This window comes from Triticum dicoccoides, chromosome 3A (assembly GCF_002162155.2).
Source record: "Triticum dicoccoides isolate Atlit2015 ecotype Zavitan chromosome 3A, WEW_v2.0, whole genome shotgun sequence".
In the NCBI taxonomy this organism is placed as follows: domain Eukaryota; kingdom Viridiplantae; phylum Streptophyta; class Magnoliopsida; order Poales; family Poaceae; genus Triticum; species Triticum dicoccoides.
Window position 1 is genome coordinate 725677550 of NC_041384.1, and position 14101 is coordinate 725691650.

Consider the following 14101-nt stretch of genomic DNA (forward strand, 5'->3'; position numbering starts at 1 on the left):
CTGGCCTATATCCGCATCAAAAGATATAGCATTCAAATCATCACCTCACTGTTTCAACTATCAAGGGTTTGTCCGAGGTCCCCTAAAAAAAAAGGTTTGTCTGAGTTCAAGCCGTGTGTTCTCGTCAGATTTTCGGTTCCCATGTCCTTGTTTCCTAATAAAGTTATGAAGTTTTTTTTTCTGGTTTGTAAGTTGTTTTCCTCAGCACTACGTATTGCGTATGTCAGCTATCTAATGAATCTCTATAACCGAGTACTTATTTACACATTAATCTGGCAACCTATTGTTTATGTTGATGCATCATAAGTTAAATCTAGAGGATCCAGCAGCACCGGTGGTTACTGGACTAGTGGACCTAACATTTCCCTTTCCTGAAACAAAGAAGAAAGGCACGTAGCATCCAGCCCTATATTCGTGTTCGCTCTGGTTGGCACCGGACTGGATGCCCTTTTGGTTGGTCTAATCCTAGTACAATATAACGATCATCACCAAACAACTTAATTAACCGCACCAATGCACTGTACATTGACCAAGTTTAAGGAGAGGAGCCAATGCATGTACTGACAGTATAGCTAGTGGGGGTAGATGCTGCGCTGGCTAGATGCTTACTTCCCAAAAGTAGATTAGTTAAGCCATCTAGATTCGCCCTTCAGGGGGATCTACGATGGGGTTTATCTTAAGTAATCGCCGCACTGACGTACTCAGACTGGGCTCGGGCTTATGTTAATGGCGCGTGGCCGGGCCGTGCCGGAGTGCGCCAGGCGCGTGGCGGGGCCGTGCCGCCGACGGGTTCCTCCTGGGCAGCACGCACAACTGTAGGCGCCTGTCCTGGGAGCATCTGTGTGGCTCTATCCTTACGGCATCTCCAACGTCAACATGTAAACCTCTCGCATATGTTCGGATCACGCTGCCCGGACGGCGGAAGCCCTCCAATACGGGGCTGTATCGGTCCGTAGGACAGTTCAAACGTATTTTCTTCCGCCAACGGGAGACAAACGTGGAAGGATTTTGCAAGAGTCCGGACCGCTGCCACGCCCACTTTTGACCGTCCTGACCCACCTGAAATCATCACATTAACACTTGAGCTAGTCCTAAAGGCCAAACTAGGAATCTGATTTTACCATTTATACTTCTACATGTGCTAACGAGTTTTCCTCATAATCGCATATTCAAGAACCCTAGCAATTATAGCATAGAATATAAACATTGGCTATAAACTTGGAAATAAATAATACAAATATTATTGTCTCGAGCGCATAATTTTAAGAGCCTTCCATTTTCACTAGAGTCAGTATCTAGATTACATAACTTCCTTTACACCAATAGCAATCCGGTGTGTTCATGCTTTGCTCATGGTAGAGGCTTCGTAATCGGGTCTGACACATTTAGATCGGTGTGAATCTTGAGTACATTTACTAGACCTTCTTCAACATGATATCGAATCAGATGATGCTTGCATTGCATATGTCTGGACTTCCGCTGGGACCTTGGCTCCTTTGCTTGAGACACTGCATCATTATTATCACAATAAAGCTCCATGGGATTCATTGCACTTGGAACCACATCTAGTTCTTCAAGAAACTTCTTGATACAATCTGCCTCCTTCAGAGCTTTTGAAGCTGCTAAATATTCCGCTTTCGTCATATAGAATTCGCAATAGTGGTTTGGTTGATACTTTTCCAAACCATGACACCACGAATGAGAGTGAAAACATAGCCCAGTTGAGATTTGTAGTCATCTGTATCAGTTATGAAGCTAGCATCGGTGTAAGCACTTACAACAAGCTCGTCATCACATTCATAGGCTAGGAGTAAATCTTTAGTCCTACTGAGGTACTTTAGAATATTTTTGAACTCCTGCCCAGTGAGCCAATCCTAGATCAGTTTGGAACCTGCTACAAACACTTAGAACATAAGAAATAATATGGTCTTGTACATAGCAGACCATAACGGATGTGAGCATGCCGGATACACTGTTGGCAGGCACGACCATAGCGGCCTTGACCTGTGCGGACGACCATGCCACACGACTGCAGATGTTTGAATTTCGCTAGAAACGAGGGTTCAAGAGATACTCCCTCACTTGTCACCTCCTATTTGAGCTTGTCATCCTCACGCAAGATGGGAGTACAAGATTTAGATGGAAGCGCAGTATTTTTGTTTTCATCGTCAGCCATGGGGAAATAATTGTTGGAAATAAGCCCTAGAGGCAACAATAAATTGGTTATTATCATATTTCCTTGTTGATGATAAATGTTTATTATTCATGCTAGAATTGTATTGACCAGAAACTTAAATACATGGGTGAATACATAAACAACACTATGTCCCTAGTAAGCCTCTACTAGACTAGCTCGTTAATCAAAGATGGTTAAGGTTTCCTAACCATAGAAATGAGTTGTCAATTGATAACGGGATCACATCATTGTGAATAATGTGATGGACGGACTCAATTGATCTTAGCATCAGAACATATCACTTAGTTATTTGCTATAACTTTCTTCATGTCAATTATCTGTTCCTTATACCATCTGATCATGTCACTCCCAGATACCGAAGGAATACCTTGTGTGCTATCAAACACCACTTCGTAACTGGGTGATCATAAAGGTTCTCCACAGGTATCTCCAAAGGTGTCTGTTCAGCTGCATGGATTGAGACTGGGATTTGTCACTCCGTGTGACGAAGAGATATCTTTCGGCCCTCTTAGTAATGCAACATCAAAAGAAGCTTCATGTGACTAATGAGTTTAGTCACGTGATCTTGTATTACAGAACAAGTAAAGAGACTTGCCAGTAACGAGATTGAACTAGGTATGAAGATATCGACAATCAAATATCGGGCAAGTAACATATCACCGGACAAAGGGAATTGGATCCCGGATTAACTAAATCCTTGACATTTTGGTTCAATTGATAAAGATCTCCGTTGAATATGTGGGAGTCAATATGGGCATACAGGTCTTGCTATTGATTATTGATCGGAGAGGAGTCTCGGTCATGTATGTATGTTCCCGAACCCGTGGGTCACACGATTAACATTCGGTAACGCTAGGGTAGTATTGAGATATTAATATGGTGAAGTCCGAAGGTCATTTTGAGTCTTAGATGGGATCGGGGACGTCACGAGGAGCTCCAGAATAGTCTGGAGGAAAGATTTATGTATGGGATGTATCATCTTGGGTTCCAGAAAAAGTTTGAGTTTTCCGATATTGTATCGGGAACGTTCTAGAAGGTTCTAGGGTGGGGCCCACCTGCATGAGGGACCCACATGGACGTGGGTAGTGGGGAAATGCCCCACACCGCTGGTCTAGCCGCACCAAGATCCCCTCACAAGGAATAGGATCATATCCCGAAGGGATAAGATGAAGATCCCTAAAAAGGGGGTAGCGATCGGTGGGGAAAGAAAAGGAGGGATCTCCTTCCTTCCCATTGGCCAACGACCCTAGTGGCTTGGAGGGAAAGCCACCTGCCCCGTCCACTGAGGGAGTCCTGGATTAAGGGGTCCTCTGGCGTCCGGCCTATGTGATATGGGCCGGACTATTGGGCCACGAAGATACAAGCTAGAAGACTTCCTCCCGTGTCCGGATGGGACTCTCCTTTGCGTGTGTCGGTGCCAAAACCGGCGGATCTCGGGTAGGGGGTCCCGAACTGTGCGTCTAAGGTTGATGGTAACATGAGACAGGGAACATGATGTTTACCCAGGTTCGGGCCTTCTCTATGGAGGTAATACCCTACTTCCCGCTTGATTGATCTTGATGGATATGAGTATTACAAGAGTTGATCTACCTCGAGATCATAATGGCTAAATCCCTAGAAGTCTAGCCTATGTGATTATGATTGTCTCTGCCTCTACGGACTAAACCCTACGGTTTATATAGACACCGGAGGGGACTAGGGTTATTCAAAGTCGGTTACAGAGAAAGGAATCTTCATATTAGAACGCCAAACTTGCCATCCACGCCAAGGAGAGTCCCATCCGGACACTGGTGAGAGTCTTCGGTCTTGTATCTTCATAGCCCATTAGTACGGCCCATGTCCAATAGGTCGGACGCCCGAGGACCCCTTAGTCCAAAACTCCCTCAATATCCCCTGAACCAGGCTTCAATGACGAGGTCTCCGGTGCGCAGATTGTCTTCGGCATTGCAAGGCGGGTTCCTCCTCCGAATACTCCCACATAGTCTTCAAACACAACGTACATGTCCGGATCTGCAAAACAAGTACCACACACCACTACAGAGAGTATAATATTTCACGAGTCCAATCTGCTGACAACTTTTTGGTAACGTGATATCACGTCCCTGCCCGGTTATTATTTCAAACTATTTTTCGTCCTACCGCTCCATATTTCGAGATGCAGTTTTATTGGCACGTCTTGTCAAAGTAGAGATCATGTCCCCTTATTGCGGGATTCTCATCAATACGGGTATGGGTAATCCAACCGTGCCACCAGCATGACCCCTGGGGAATAGGCGAGTTTTATGGAGAGTGGGGAGGCGCTTGATATTCACCGCCTTTATAAGGAGATAAGGATTCACATCTTTCACCCACGCCTTCTCTCTTTCCGCCTACCCACTCTCGAGCTCCAGTGCCCAAGTTCTCATCTTTTCTGCCTCAAGAAAGTGTTGGAAATATTCCCTAGAGGCAATAATAAATTGGTTATTATTATATTTCCTTGTTCATGATAATCGTTTATTATCCATGCTAGAATTGTATTGATAGGAAACTCAGATACATGTGTGGATACATAGACAACACCATGTCCCTAGTAAGCCTCTAGTTGACTAGCTCATTGATCAATAGATGGTTACGGTTTGCTGACCATGGATATTGGATGTCATTGATAACGGGATCACATCATTAGAAGAATGATGTGATGGACAAGACCCAATCCTAAGCATAGCACAAGATCGTGTAGTTCGCATGCTAAAGCTTTTCTAATGTCAAGTATCATTTCCTTAGACCATGAGATTGTGCAACTCCCGGATACCGTAGGAGTGCTTTGGGTGTGCCAAACTTTACAACGTAACTGGGTGTCTATAAAGGTACACTACAGGTATCTCCGAAAGTGTCTATTGGGTTGGCACGAATCGAGACTGGGATTTGTCACTCCATGTGACGGAGAGGTATCTCTGGGCCCACTCGGTAGGACATCATCATAATGTGCACAATGTGATCAAGGAGTTGATCACGGGATGATGTGTTACGGAACGAGTAAAGAGACTTGCCGGTAACGAGATTGAACAAGGTATCGGAATACCGATGATCGAATCTCGGGCAAGTACAATACCGCTAGACAAAGGGAATTGTATACGGGATTGATTAAGTCCTTGACATCATGGTTAATCCGATGAGATCATCGTGGAACATGTGGAAACCAACATGGGTATCCAGATCCCGCTGTTACTTATTGACCGGAGAACGTCTCGGTCATGTCTGCATGGTTCCCGAACCCGTAGGGTCTACACAGTTAAGGTTCGATGATGCTAGGGTTATAAAGGAAGTTTGTATGTGGTTACAGAATGTTGTTCGGAGTCCCGGATGAGATCCCGGACGTCACGAGGAGTTCCGGAATGGTCCGGAGGTAAAGATTTATATATGGGAAGTCCTGTTTTGGTCACCGGAAAAGTTTCGGGGTTTATCGGTAACGTACCGGGACCACCGGGAGGGTCCCGGGGGTCCACCAAGTGGGGCCACCAGTCCCGGAGGGCTGCATGGGCCAAGTGTGGGAGGGGACCAGCCCCTGGTGGGCTGGTGCGCCCCCCCACCAAGGCCCAAGGCGCCTCCAAGAGGGGAGGGGGGCAAACCCTAGGGCAGATGGGCCCTAAGGCCCACCCCAGGTGCGCCTCCCCCTCTCCCCCTTGTGGCCGCCACCTAGATGGGATCTGGGGGCTGCCGCCACCCCTAGGGAGGGAACCCTAGGTGGGGGCGTAGCCCCTCCCCTTCCCCTATATATACTTGAGGTATTGGAGGCTGCAAGACACACGAGTTCCTCTCCTTCTTGGCGCAGCCCTACCCCTCTCCCTCCTCGTCTCTTGCGCTGCTTGGCGAAGCCTTGCTGGAGTACCACGCTCCTCCACCACCACCACGTCGTTGTGCTGCTGCTGGATGGAGTCTTCCTCAACCTCTCCCTCTCTCCTTGCTGGATCAAGGCATGGGAGACGTCACCGGGCTGTACATGTGTTGAACGCGGAGATGCCGTCCGTTCGGCACTAGGATCTCCGGTGATTTGGATCACGGCGAGTACGACTCCTTCAACCCCGTTCTCTTGAACGCTTCCGCTTAGCGATCTACAAGGGTATGTAGATGCACTCTCCTTCCCCTCGTTGCTGGTTTCTCCATAGATAGATCTTGGTGACACGTAGGAAAATTTTGAATTTCTGCTACGTTCCCCAACAGTGGCATCATGAGCTAGGTCTATGCGTAGTTTCTATGCACGAGTAGAACACAAAGTAGTTGTGGGCGTTGATTTTGTTCAGTATGCTTACCGTTACTAGTCAAATCTTGATTCGGCGGCATTGTGGGATGAAGCGGCCCGGACCGACCTTACACGTACTCTTACATGAGACTGGTTCCACCGACTGACATGCACTAGTTGCATAAAGTGGCTAGCGGGTGTCTGTCTCTCCCACTTTAGTCGGATCGGATTCGATGAAAAGGGTCCTTATGAAGGGTAAATAGCAATTGACATATCACGTTGTGGTTTTTGCGTAGGTAAGAAACGTTCTTGCTAGAAACCCATAGCAGCCACGTAAAACATGCAAACAACAATTAGAGGACGTCTAACTTGTTTTTGCAGGGTATGCTATGTGATGTGATATTGCCAAAGGATGTGATGAATGATATATGTGATGTATGAGATGATCATGTTCTTGTAATAGGAATCACGACTTGCATGTCGATGAGTATGACAACCGGCAGGAGCCATAGGAGTTGTCTTTATTTTTGTATGACCTGCGTGTCATTGAGAAACGCCATGTAAATTACTTTACTTTATTGCTAAACGTGTTAGCCATAGTAGTAGAAGTAATAGTTGGCGAGCAACTTCATGGAGACACGATGATGGAGATCATGATGATGGAGATCATGGTGTCATGCCGGTGACAAGATGATCATGGAGCCCCATGATGGAGATCAAGGGAGCTATATGATATTGGCCATATCATGTCACTATTATTTGATTGCATGTGATGTTTATCATGTTTTTGCATCTTGTTTACTTAGAACGACGGTAGTAAATAAGATGATCCCTCATAATAATTTCAAGAAAGTGTTCCCCCTAACTGTGCACCGTTGCGACAGTTCGTTGTTTCGAAGCACCACGTGATGATCGGGTGTGATAGATTCTTACGTTCAAATACAACGGGTGTAAGCCAGATTTACACATGCGAAACACTTAGGTTGACTTGACGAGCCTAGCATGTACAGACATGGCCTCGGAACACAAGAGACCGAAAGGTCGAGCATGAGTCGTATGGTAGATACGATCAACATGAAGATGTTCACCGATGTTGACTAGTCTGTCTCACATGATGATCGGACACGGCCTAGTTGACTCGGATCATGTAATCACTTAGATGACTAGAGGGATGTCTATCTGAGTGGGAGTTCATAAGATGAACTTAATTATCCTGAACATAGTCAAAAGGTCTTCGCAAATTATGTCGTGGCTCGCGCTTCAGTTCTACTGTTTAGATATGTTCCTAGAGAAAATTTAGTTGAAAGTTGATAGTAGCAATTATGCGGACTAGGTCCGTAAACTGATGATTGTCCTCATTGCTTCATAGAAGGCTTATGTCCTTAATGCACCGCTCAGTGTGCTGAACCTCAAACGTCGTCTGTGGATGTTGCGAACATCTGACATACACATTTTGATAACTACGTGATAGTTCAGTTAAACGGTTTAGAATTGAGGCACCGAAGACGTTTTGAAACGTCGCGAAACATATGAGATGTTTCAAGGGCTGAAATTGGGATTTCAGGCTCGTGCCCACGTCAAGAGGTATAAGACCTCCGACGATTTTCTTAGCCCACAAACTAAGGGAGAAAAGCTCAATTGTTGAGCTTGTGCTCAGATTGTCTGAGTACACCAATCATTTGAATCGAGTGGGAGTTGATCTGCCAGATGAGATAGTGATGTTTCTCCGAAGTCATTACCACCAAGCTGCTAGAGCTTCGTGATGAACTATAATATATCAGGGACATATATGATGATCCTTGAGGTATTTGCGATGTTTGACACCACAAAAGTAGAAATCAAGAAGGAGCATCAATTGTTGATGGTTGGTGAAACCACTAGTTTCAAGAAGGGCAAGGGCAAAAAGGGATACTTCATGAAATGGCAATTCAGCTGCTGCTCTAGTGAAGAAACCCAAGGTTGAACCCAAACCCGAGACTAAGTGCTTCTATAATAAGGGGAATAGTCACTGGAGCAGAATTACCCTAGATACTTGGTAGATGAGAAGGCTGGCAAGGTCGATAGAAATATATTGGATGTACATTGTGTTAATGTGTACTTTACTAGTACTCCTAGTAGCACCATGGTATTAGATACCGGTTCGGTTGCTAAATGTTAGTAAACTCAAAATAAAAGGCTGCGGAGTAAACGAAGACTAGCTAAAGGTGAGCTGGCAATATGTGTTGGAAGTTTTTCCAAGCTTGATGTGATCAAGCATCGCACGCTCCCTCTACCATCGAGATTGGTGTTTGTGTTGAGCATAGACATGATTGGATTATGTCTATCGCAATACGGTTATTCATTTAAGGAGAATAATGGTTACTCTGTTTATTTGAATAATACCTTCAATGGTCTTGCACCTAAAATGAATGGTTTGTTGAATCTCGATCGTAGTGATGCACTTCATGCCAAAAGATATAAGATAGTAATGATAGTACCACCTACTTGTGGCACTGCCACGTAAGTCATATTGGTATAAAACGCATGAAGAAGCTCCATGTTGATGGATCTTTAGGCTCACTCGTTTTGAAAAGTTTGAGACATGCGAACTATGTCTATTGGTGTATATGCATGAAGAGACTCCATGCAAATGGACCGTTTGGACTCACTTGATTTTCAATCACCTGAGACATGCAAATCATACCACATGGGCAAGATGACTGAAAGCCTCGTTTTCAGTAAAATGGAACTAGAAAGCAACTTGTTGGAAGTAATACATTTTGATGTGTGCAGTCCAATGAGTGCTGAGGCGTGTAGTGGATATCTTTATGTTCTTACTTCACAAATGATTTGAGTAGATGTTGAGTGTATTTACTTGATGAATCACGAGTCTGAATTATTGAAAGGTTCAAGTAATTTCAAGGTGAAGTTGAATGATCGTCGTGACAAGAGGATAAAATATCTATGATATGATCATAGAGATGAATATCTAAATTACGAGTTTGGCACAGAATTAAGATATTGTGGAAATTGTTTCACAACTAATACAGCCTGGAACACCATAGTGTGATGGTGTGTCCGAACATCATAACTGCACCCTATTGGATATGATGCATACCATGATGTCTCTTATCGAATTACCACGATAGTTTAAGGGTTAGGCATCAGAGACAACCACATTCACTTTAAATAGGGCACCACGTAATTCCGATGAGATGACACCATATGAACTATGGTTTAGAGAAACCTAAGCTGTCATTTCTTAAAAGTTTGGGGCTGCGACGCTTATGTGAAAAAGTTTCAGGCTGATAAGCTCGAACCCAAAGCGGATAAATGCATCTTCATAGGACACCCAAAACAGTTGGGTATACCTCCTGTCTTAGATCCGAAAGCAATAAGGGATTGTTTCTAGAATCAGGTCCTTTCTCGAGGAAAAGTTTCTCTCGAAGGAATTGAGTGGGAGGATGGTGGAGACTTGATGAGGTTATTGAACCGTCACTTCAACTAGTGTATAGCAGGGCACAAAGAGTTGTTCATGTGGCACCTACACCAATTGAAGTGGAAGCTTATGATATTGATCATGAGACTTCGGATCAAGTCACTCCCAAACCTCGTAGGATGACAAGGATGCGTACTACTTCAGAGTGGTACGTAATCCTGTCTTGGAAGTCATGTTGCTAGACAACAATGAACCTACGAGCTATGGAGAAGCGATGGTGGGCCCGGATTCCGATAAATGGCTCAAGGCCATAAAATCTGAGAGAGGATCCATGTATGAAAACAAAGTGTAGACTTTGGCAGAACGGCTCGATGGTCGTAAGGCTGTTGAGTACAGATGGATTTTTAAAAGGAAGACGGACAATGAGGGTAAATGTCACCATTAAGAAAGCTTGACTTGTCGTTAAGATGTTTTCCGACAAGTTCAAGGAGTTGACTACGATGAGACTTTCTCACTCGTAGCGATGCTAAGAGTCTGTTGGAATTATATTAGCATTATTTATGAAATCTTGCAGATAGGATGTCAAACATTGTTTCCTCGACGATTTTCTTGAGGAAAGGTTGTATGTGATACAACCGGAAGGTTTTGTCAATCCTGAAAGATGCTAATAAGTATGCAAAGCTCCAGCAATCCTTCTAAGGACTGGAGTAAGCATCTCGGAGTTGGAATGTATGCTTTGATGAGATGATCAAAGATTTTGGGTGTATACAAAGTTTATGAGAAACTTGTATTTCCAAAGAAGTGAGTGGGAGCACTATAGAATTTCTGATGAATATATGTTGTTGACATATTGTTGATCAGAAATGACGTAGGATTTCTAGAAATCATATAGGGTTATTTGAAAGTGTTTTTCAATGGAAAGCCTGGATTAAGCTACTTTAACATTGAGCATCAAGATCTATAAGGATAGATCAAAACGCTTAATGGTAGTTTCAAATGAGCACATACCTTGACATGATCTTGAAGGTGTTCAAGATGGATCAGTCAAAGAAGGAGTTCTTGCCTGAGTTGTAAGGTATGAAGTTAAGACTTAAAGCTCGACAGCGGCAGAAGAAAGAGAAAGGACGAATGTCGTCCCCTATGCTTTTGTCATAGGCTCTATACGGTATGCCATGCTGAGTACCGCACCTGATGTGTGCCTTGCCACATGTCTGGCAAGAGGGTACAAAGGTGATCCAGGAGTGGATCACTAGATAGCGGTCAAAATTATCCTTGGACTAATAAGGACATGTTTCTCGATTATGGAGGTGATAAAGAGTTCGACGTAAAGGGTTACATCGATGCAAGCTTTAACACCTATCCGAATGACTCTGAGTAGCAAACTGGATACGTATAGTGGAGCAACCATTTGGAATAGCTCCAAGTGGAGCGTGGAAGCAGCATTTATAATATGACCTAGAGATTTGCAAAGTACATACGAATCTGATTGTCGCAGACCCGTTGACTAAAACCTCTCTCACAAGCAAAACATGATCAAACCCCAGAACTCATTGAGTCTTAATCACATGATGATGTGAACTAGTTTAGTGACACTAGTAAACTCTTTGGATGTTGGTCACATGGCGATGTGACCTGTGAGTGTTAATCACATGGTGATGTGAACTAGATTATTGACTCTAGTGCAAGTGGGAGACTGTTGGAAATATGCCCTAGAGGCAATAATAAATTGGTTATTATTATATTTCCTTGTTCATGATAATCGTTTATTATCCATGCTAGAATTGTATTGATAGGAAACTCAGATACATGTGTGGATACATAGACAACGCCATGTCCCTAGTAAGCCTCTAGTTGACTAGCTCATTGATCAATAGATGGTTACGGTTTCCTGACCATGGATATTGGATGTCATTGATAACGGGATCACATCATTAGAAGAATGATGTGATGGACAAGACCCAATCCTAAGCATAGCACAAGATCGTGTAGTTCGCATGCTAAAGCTTTTCTAATGTCAAGTATCATTTCCTTAGACCATGAGATTGTGCAACTCCCGGATACCGTAGGAGTGCTTTGGGTGTGCCAAATGTCACAACGTAACTGGGTGGCTATAAAGGTACACTACAGGTATCTCCGAAAGTGTCTGTTGGGTTGGCACGAATCGAGACTGGGATTTGTCACTCCGTGTGACAAAGAGGTATCTCTGGGCCCACTCGGTAGGACATCATCATAATGTGCACAATGTGATCAAGGAGTTGATCATGGGATGATGTGTTACGGAACGAGTAAAGAGACTTGCAGGTAACGAGATTGAACAAGGTATCGGGATACCGACGATCGAATCTCGGGCAAGTACAATACCGCTAGACAAAGGGAATTGTATACGGGATTGATTAAGTCCTTGACACCGTGGTTCATCCGATGAGATCATCGTGGAACATGTGGGAACCAACATGGGTATCCAGATCCCGCTGTTGGTTATTGACCGGAGAACGTCTCGGTCATGTCTGCATGGTTCCCGAACCCGTAGGGTCTACACACTTAAGGTTCGATGACGCTAGGGTTATAAAGGAAGTTTGTATGTGGTTACCGAATGTTGTTCGGAGTCCCAGATGAGATCCCGGACATCACGAGGAGTTCCAGAATGGTCCGGAGGTAAATATTTATATATGGGAAGTCCTGTTTTGGTCACCGGAAAAGTTTCTGGGTTTATCGGTAATGTACCGGGACCACCGGGAGGGTCCCGGGGGTCAACCAAGTGGGGCCACCAGTCTCGGAGGGCTGCATGGGCCAAGTATGGGAGGGGACCAGCCCTTGGTGGGCTGGTGCGCCCCCCCACCAAGGCCCAAGGCGCCTCCAAGAGGGGAGGGGGGCAAACCCTAGGGCAGATGGGCCCTAAGGCCCACCCCAGGTGTGCCTCCCCCTCTCCCCCTTGTGGCCGCCACCCAGATGGGATCTGGGGGCTGCCGCCACCCCTAGGGAGGGAACCCTATTTGACGCCCCCGATTTGACCGTACACTAATCATGCAGGCAAATATGTACGATCAGGATCAAGGACTCACGGGAAGATATCACTGAAGGAAATATGCCCTAGAGGCAATAATAAAGTTATTATTTATTTCCTTATATCATGATAAATGTTTATTCATGCTAGAATTGTATTGACCGGAAACATAATACTTGTGCGAATACATAGACAAACAAAGTGTCACTAGTATGCCTCTACTTGACTAGCTCGTTAATCAAAGATGGTTATGTTTCCTAACCATGAACAAGTAGTTGTTATTTGATTAATGGGATCACATCATTAAGTGAATGATCTGATTGACATGACCCATTCCACTAGCTTAGCACCCGATCATTTAGTATGTTGCTATTGCTTTCTTCATGACTTATACATGTTCCTATGACTATGAGATTATGCAACTCCCGTTTACCAGAGGAACACTTTGTGTGCTACCAAACGTCACAACGTAACTGGGTGATTATAAAGGAGCTCTACAGGTGTCTCCAAAGGTACATGTTGGGTTGGCGTATTTCGAGATTAGGATTTGTCACTCCGATTGTCGGAGAGGTATCTCTGGGCCCTCTTGGTAATGCACATCACTTAAGCCTTGCAAGCATTGCAACTAATGAGTTGGTTGTGGGATGATGTATTACAAAACGAGTAAAGAGGCTTGCCGGTAACGAGATTGAACTAGGTATTTGGAATACTGACGATCGAATCTCGGGCAAGTAACATACCGATGACAAAGGGAACAACGTATGTTGTTATGCGGTCTGACCGATAAAGATCTTCGTAGAATATGTAGGAGCCAATATGAGCATCCAGGTTCCGCTATTGGTTATTGACCGGAGACATGTCTCTGTCATGTCTACATTGTTCTCGAACTCGTAAGGTCCGCACGCTTAAGGTTACGATGACAGTTATATTATGAGTTTATGCATTTTGATGTACCGAAGTTTGTTCGGAGTCCCGGATGTGATCACGGACATGACGAGGAGTCTCGAAATGGTCGAGACATAAAGACTGATATATTGGAAGCCTATGTTTGGATACCGGAAGTGTTCCGTGTGAAATCGGGATTTTACCGGAGTACCGGGAGGTTACCGGAACCCCCTGGGAGCTATATGGGCCATGATGGGCCTTAGTGGAAAAGAGAAGAGGCAGCCCTACATGGGCCGCGCGTCCCTCCCCTCCCTTGGTCCGAATAGGACAAGGAGAGGGGGCCGACCCCTCTCTCTCTTTTCCCCCCTCCGCGAATCC